Raw genomic sequence first — 8,328 nt, 5'->3', positions numbered from 1 at the left:
AGGTGAATAAGCAATCAGCGCACACTGCCCTGCTCTTGCCAAGGGCAGGGCAATATCATGATGAAACAAAGTGAGGTTGGAAGCAAATTTTCGCTAAGGTAAAATCTGGACGCTCACAGCATGACCATGCCTCCTTCAAAGGGCTATAACTTGAGCTACAGATGTCCAATTGATGTGCTTCTAGTTGCATTGGAAAGCTGACATTCAGAGCTTTCCAACGATATATAGCAATCCATATTTGGCGTAAAATTAAGACATGAGTGAAAGGCATCTTTAAGGGCCAAAAACAAGCAAAAATAAACCAAAATGCTTCCACCAAGGCTCGAAGAGGGAGACACAAGGAAACCAAGGAAGTCTGCCCTCAAGGAGAGCAGAATGCCCTCTTGGAGGGCAATGTCGTGTTCCCTTCATGAAAATTCAAGGAAAAATTGCAACAACTTCCTCCACCAAGTTTCGAACACAAGACCTCTAGGAAGCCAAGCCTTAGGCGTGAATTAGGTGCCAAGAAGAAAAATCCAAGCAATGCACTCCATGGGATTCGAACTTGGCACTCCGCAAGGAAAGCTTGCACTGCCCACAATGAGGGCAGGGCAGCATTTCGTGGTGCATGGCACGCACATCCTTGGCACGGCCAGCACGCACAATTGGTGCGCAGCAATGGAGCTTCGGCCAGCAGCAATCATGGCACGGTCAAGGAACTTGGTGCGCGCACAAGACACACCAAGGCAACATTGCCCTACCCTCCACAAGGGCAGGGCAGCATCCTGCAAGCATCAGCGCCCAACTCGCACGCACCAACGGCCACACACACCATTTTCTGCCCTACCCTCCACAAGGGCAGGGCAGCNNNGATTAGAAAAGGCTTGCTCCATTAGGGAGTAGTAGTAGTAGATAGCTCTCTCTCTTTGAGTTTTCATTTCTGTTTTGAATCTTGGGTGGAGATTGGAAGGAATTCTGTTTTCATTCTCCATCTGCAACATCTCTGCTTTGTTCTTCCGCATAATTGAGAATTGGATTTACATTTCACTTGCTGCTTGATTTACTTCTCTTCTGCTGATTATTTTCTACTTTGATCAAGGAAGGAATTGAGATCTAGAGTTGTTTTCTAGTCTCTTTAATTTCCTGATATCCTCATTTTGATTTTCCAATTAAGTTAAATTTAATTTCTGTTTGCTTCTTCAAGCAATTCTGCTTTCTGTTTGAGATCGGTTGGATTGGTTGTAAGTTACTGCATCTTTTACTTCTCTGTTTGATTGCCATTTACAATTTCTTGTTTGATTTCTTGAATCCCAGCTCCCAAAATCCTTTTATTCTTCCTGCAATTTAAATTTTCAGTTGCTTGATCTATTGCTTCCTTTAATTTCCAGCACCCACTCCCCTTTACATTTGATGCAATTTATATTTCTTGCAATTTAAGTTTCAGCTATTGTACTTTCTTGTTCTTTAAGTTTCAGCAATTTAATTATTCTGCACTTTTAATTCCCTGCCATTTACTTTCTGTTGACTACACTTCATCCAAATTCACTTCAATATTAGCTTGACTAAACTAATCACCCACTAAAGTTGCTTGATCCATCAATCCCTGTGGGATCGACCTCACTCTAAGTGAGTTATTACTACTTGATGCGACCCGGTATACTTGCCGGTTGGATTTGTGTGTTGGAAATTCGTTTTTCCACAAAAACACCATCAAGTTTTTGGCGCCGTTGCCGGGGATTGAGTTATTACTACTTGATGCTCTGCTATGATACCTGCACGCCGGTCTGTGCGTACGCATACATCGCTTTGTTCTTCTCCTTTGGTTCTTCATTCTTCCTCCTCCTTGCATGCTCCTCTTCCATTCTCACCAAGCCATTCCTACCTTATACATCCGAAATCACTCACAAAAGAGCATGTTTTCATAATCAAGCACAATTTATGAGGAAAGCTTAAAAGCATGCTATTTAAGGAAATAAGTGCAGGTTTATAGGATGAAATCCACTCAATTTCAACCAAAAATCATCATCAAAAATGGATTTATCAATTCTCCCACACTTAAACACTAGCATGTCCTCATGCTAATCACATTCAAAGGAGATGAATGAAAGGGAAAATAATTTATTCTATGTACTGCCTAAATGCATGCAACTATCATAGATATTACTAACTAATATCTACTGTACTAAAATTTGGTAAAAACAAACCATGAAATTCCAATCAATCCTAAGAAAACCTTAGGGCCAAGGCAAAGAGTGAATGCAGTATGATTGATGTCCAAAGAATTGAATTGAGTTTTTCAAAAGTAACAACAACAACTTGCAAGAAGATACAATATAAGGAACAAGAACATAGAATTGAGCGATTGAAACCCTCACCGGATGTGTATTCACTCTATTCGCTCAGTGTTTAGGGCTTAATCACTCAATTCTCCTTCAATCATGTTTCTCAAAGATTTATAACTCATCTAACAATCAACTAATATTTGATGCATAAAAAACAAATATCATGAGGTCTTTGGAGGGTTGTAATGGGGCTAGGGTTAAAGTGGGATTAGTATGGTTAAGTGGACTTAGTAAATTATATCTTTGATTAGCTCAAGTGACCACCTAATCTTATACCATCCTATATACACATAACAAAACTACCTAACTACCCATTTATCTCCTATCTCACATCTACTCATGCATTTTCTTTTCCAAAGAATAACCATATGCATCCTTTATTTAACTTTTCATTTATATGCTACTATGTACAAATTTTGTTTTTTGCAAAATTTTCTTGTTTTTATTAACGGCTAGAGATGCGTATGTCTTGAACAATGAATGCATGAGTATTTCCCATTTCCTAATTTTTTTTCACAATGAACATCCCATGTACTTTCATCACTAATGTTTTCCAGTAATTTACCCCACACTTAGAGTACACACACTACTCCACCCAAGCTAATCAAAGAACAATCCAAGGACATAAATGGTTTTTCGCTTTAGGGAGAATAATGTGCTCAAAATAAGAACAAACAGGGATTTAAAGGCTCAAAAGGGGTTACAAAGGTGAATGAAAAGATTGGCCATATGGTTTAGTGAGTTCAACATCAAAGATGGCCTCAATCATACTAAATGCATTCAAACAACAAATATAGGATATAAAGACTCATGCAAATCAAAGATCACAATAAAAAAAGAGTATAATCACACAAGAACAAACTTTATGGTTGAGAATATGCAACCATCAATTAGAGCTCAAATCTCACAAGGTATGTTATTCTAGCTCTTTTTCTACATTATATGAAAAGAATATTCCAAGCAAGTTGAATAGAAAATTTTCAATTCAATCAATGGCATGCCTTAAGAAGGATTTCATGAAAAGTTCTTGTTGTTTAACTAAACTTATTCACTCTATCAAGCAACATGCAAATTTTATCTACCATATAACTATAAGCACTAAAGAAATATATACAAACAAACCAAGCATAGTGCAATAAGAACACAATTACCAAAAAAGATGAAGAGAGAGAACAAAAATGGGTATTGCAAAGTGTTTAAGAAAAAAGATTTTTACCCCCTTGAAGTGTCGATCCTCCCCCGCACTTGAATAATGCGCGGTTTTCTCTGTATGCTCATAATCTGGGAGAACGAGAACTCGGGAGTTCCACCTTCACCTGGTGGTCATGGACATGGGTTGATAACTTCCATCATCCTCCCTCCTAACTAACTTTGATGAAGCTTTGGGAGTTGGACCGGGGTCTTTTCCTTGTAGCTTTGCCACTATCCACTTTAAACGATTGCGCTCAAGCCGCTCCATGTCGTGGATATCGTGCAAGATGTCTTGGGAGAGGTCCGGAAGAGACCAGAGAAACAGTTGAGGAGTTTATGAAGTTGGTGGATTTGATGACGGTGCTGTGGGTGCCTTCCTCTTCGCGGGGTGTCTTCTTTGTTGATCCATCCAAATCTCCTCTCGGAATGAATTTGTTGCCAATTGGTATCTTGAACATGACGTCCGTCAGTTGCCTTTCTACCCCGGCTGCTATAGCCATACGCATCACCATCGATGGAAAAGGAATATTGATCTTATTCTTTTCAATGAGTTTCCAAATCGATGTGCGTATCAAAGGCACAATGGCTATTTTCTTTCCTTCCATGATAGCCCAAAGTAGCAAAGCAGCTTTAAGTCTAACATGGGTAGCATGGGTGCTAGGAATTATGTAGTTGGCCATAATCTGATGCCAAATATGTGCCTCAACATTTAAATTGGAGTAAGCAATACTAGTGGAAATAGATTTTCTCCTTTTGCCATACTACCATGACGCATCGAGACAGCCAATTCTCTTAAGAATAGTAGCCAAGGACATCTTCCCCTTGAACACATCTGCTTTGATCTTTGAATAATCATCCTTCACATGCGAGATGTGGGGAATCTTCAGAATAGGTTCTAGAGCCTTGTTGGAAGTGTCCAACATCTTCCCCCAGAGGAATACCGACTCCGCTTCCCAAGGTTGGTAGTTAGCATAGAATTCTCGCACCATGGATTTATTAATTTCAATGGGGTATTGCTCTAGAAATCCCCAATGAAGTGAGGCGATCCTTTCATAAATAATCACCTCATATTTGCTTGGAACCTTCAGTGTCCTCTCCCAATGAATTGTTCTTTTCTCGATTATTTCATATTGGAAGTCAGCTCTTTGGTTAACCAAGACATTTGGGTTCTCACTTTGGCGATCCATGAACCAAGTATTAGAAGGGCGAGTTGATGGTTGCACAACCGGCAGTGTAACCGGTGCTTTACCTTTCTTTCGCATCCTAAAAATGGAGAATCAAAAGCAAAAGATTTCAAGATTCCAGTAACAATTAAAACAAGATCAATGAGGAAACGCAAATAAAATGAAGAAGAATTTAAATTCTTAATTGAAAGCTTTCAAAATAGTATGTTAGAACACACACACTGGCCGGATAAAACGGCAATCACGCTATTAACCAATCAAAGTTCAATGCTTTTCAATCAAGTGCTTAAGTTGCAAGTATAAAGAATCAACATGAAAGCAACCTTAAGCAAGCACCAAATGATTCAATTGAATTCCTTGAAGGAATGGTTATTGAGGTTATGGCCATGAGAGTGCATTATTAAAAGAGTTGCACAACAACAATAACAATTCAAGCAAAGTGAAGTGTCATTTGTTCAACTTCAAGAAGTGATAATCACATGTAAATGCCCTTGATTCAAAGCCAAAAGATGTTTGATCAAGACATCAAAAAGTGAACATTTATAATGTGATTACTCAAATCAAGTGCTAAGAGGAACAATGAAAAGTTTGAATTCAAGTAATATCAATGCATTCACAACAAATTACCCGCTAACTAAGTGGTGCACGTAATTGCAATCACACTTTTGTAATTCCGCACAACTAACCAGCAAGTGCACTGGGTCGTCCAAGTAATACCTTACGTGAGTAAGGGTCGATCCCACGGAGATTGTCGGCTTGAAGCAAGCTATGGTTATCTTGTAACTCTTAGTCAGGATATCAGTAATTCTCAGGTTTAATTGTGAAAAGTAGAAGAACATGAAATAAATAATTGTTTTGCAGTGATGGAGAACAGGTTGAAGTTTTGGAGATGCTCTATCTTCTGAATCTCTGCTTTCCTACTGTGTTCTTCTTCATGCACGCAAGGCTCTTTCCATGGCAAGCTGTATGTAGGGTTTCACCATTGTCAATGGCTACCTCCCATCCTCTCAGTGAAAATGTTCAACGCGCTCTGTCACAGCACGGCTATTCATCTGTCGGTTCTCGATCATGCTGGAATAGAATCCAATGATTCTTTTGCATCTGTCACTAACGCCTCACAATCGCGAGTTTGAAGCTTGTCACAGTCATTCAATCCCTGAATCCTACTCAGAATACCACAGACAAGGTTTAGACCTTCCGGATTCTCAAGAATGGCCACCAATACATTCTAGCTTATACCACGAAGATTCTGGTTAAAGAACCCAAGAGATATCCACTCAATCTAAAGTAGAACGGAGGTGGTTGTCAGGCACATGTTCATGGGTGAGAATGATGATGAGTGTCACGGATCATCACATTCATCAAATTGAGGAACAAGTGATATCTTAGAATGGAAGCAAGCGTGATTGAATGAAAAATAGTAGTAATTGCATTAATCCATCAAGACACAGCAGAGCTCCTCACCCCCAACCATGGGGTTTAGAGACTCATGCTGTAGGAAATACAGTATGAAATGTGTAAAGTGTCATGAGATAAAGATACAATGTCAAAAGATCCTATTTATAGTGAACTAGTAAACTAGGATATACAGAAATGAGTAAATGACGTGAAAATCCACTTCCGGGGTCCACTGGTGTGTGCTTGGGCTGAGCATTGAAGCTTTCATGTGTAGAGACTTTTCTTGGAGTTAAACGCCAGCTTTTGTGCCAGTTTGGGCGTTTAACTCTAGCTTTTGTGCCAGTTCCGGCGTTAAACGCTGGGAATTCTGAAGCTGATTTGCAACGCCAATTTGGGCCATCAAATCTCGGGCAAAGTATAGACTATTATACATTGCTGGAAAGCCCAGGATGTCTACTTTCCAACTCAATTGAGAACGTGCCAGTTGGGCTTCTGTAGCTCAAGAAAATCTACTTCGAGTGCAGGGAGGTCAGAATCCAACAGCATCTGTAGTCCTTTTTCAGCCTCTGAATCAGATTTTTGCTCAGGTTCCTCAATTTTAGCCAGAAATTACCTAAAATCACAGAAAAACACACAAACTCATAGTAAAGCCCAGAAAAGTGAATTTTAAATAAAAACTCATAAAAACATACTAAAAACTAACTAAAATGTACTAAAAGCATACTAAAAACAGTGCCAAAAAGCGTATAAATTATCCGCTCATCACAACACCAAACTTAAATTGTTGGTTGTCCCCAGGCAACTGAAAATCAAATAGGATAAAAAGAAGAGAAAATATTATAGACTCCAAAATATCAATGAAACTTAGCTCCAATTAGATGAGCGGGACTAGTAACTTTTTGCCTCTGAACAGTTTTGGCATCTCACTTTATCCTTTGCAGTTTAGAATGATTGACATCTATAGGAACTCAGAATTCAGATAGTGTTATTGATTCTCCTAGTTAAGTATGATGATTCTTGAACACAGCTACTTTATGAGTCTTGGCTGTGGCCCAAAGCACTCTGTCTTCCAGTGTTACCACCGGATACATACATGCCACAGACACATAACTGGGTAAACATTTTTAGATTGTGACTCAACTTTGCTAGACTCCCCAATTAGAAGTGTCCAGGATTCTTAAGCACGCTCTTTTTTCCTTGGATCATTTTTTATTTTTGCCCTTGCCTTTTTGTTTAAAGGGCTATTGGCTTTTTCTGCTTGCTCTCTCTCTTCTTTTTTTCTTCTCTTTTTTTTTTTTGAATTCACTGCTTTTTCTTGCTTCAAGAATCAATCTGATAATTTTTCAGATCCTCAATAAGATTTCTTCTTTTCTATCATTCTTTCAAGAGCCAACAAGTTTAACATTCTTTAATCAACAAATTCAAAAGACATATGCACTGTTCAAGCATTCATTCAGAAAACAAAAAGTATTGTCACCACATCAAACTAATTCAACTAGTTTCAGAGATGAATTCGAAATCCCGTACTTCTTGTTCTTTTGTGATTAAAGCATTTTTCATTTAAGAGAGGTGATGGATTCATAGGACATTCATAGCATTAAGACATAAACCTTAAATTTTATTAATCATGAATTAAGAACAAGACTCAAAAATAAATATAAGATAAGACTAATAGTAATAGAAAACAAAAATTTAAATGACTCTAGACCCTGCTTCTCTTGTTCCTTCAGCAATTTGCAGAGCATGCAGTTTTGATTCTGCTGTTCTTCCTTAATTTGTTCCATAGTTTCTTGCAACTTGGCAACAGATGCTTCTAGGCTGGCCCAATAGTCAATTTCAGGAAGTTCAGGGAGGAACTCCTGCGCCCTCCTTTTGATAGAGTTATCTTGCATTTGTCCTTCCATTGACTTCTTGGTGATTGGATGTTCAATTGGGATGAATTCATCTACTCCCATCCTCACCCTAGCATCTTTGCATAGCAAAGAGATTAAGCTTGGGTAAGCCAGTTTGGCTTCAGTGGAGTTCTTGTTTGCAATTGTGTAAATCTCACAAGCAATCAGATGATGAATCTCCACTTCTTTTCCCAGTATAATGCAATAAATCATCACTGCTCTCTTGACCGTGACCTCAGAACGGTTGCTAGTGGGCAATATAAAACGCCCAATGAAGTCTAGCCAACCTCTTGCAATTGGTTTGAGATCTCCCCTCTTGAGTTGGTTTGGGACACCTTTTGA

Source organism: Arachis duranensis, chromosome 9, assembly GCF_000817695.3.
Source record: "Arachis duranensis cultivar V14167 chromosome 9, aradu.V14167.gnm2.J7QH, whole genome shotgun sequence".
Lineage (NCBI taxonomy): Eukaryota > Viridiplantae > Streptophyta > Magnoliopsida > Fabales > Fabaceae > Arachis > Arachis duranensis.
Note: the sequence above shows the minus strand (reverse complement) of the source record.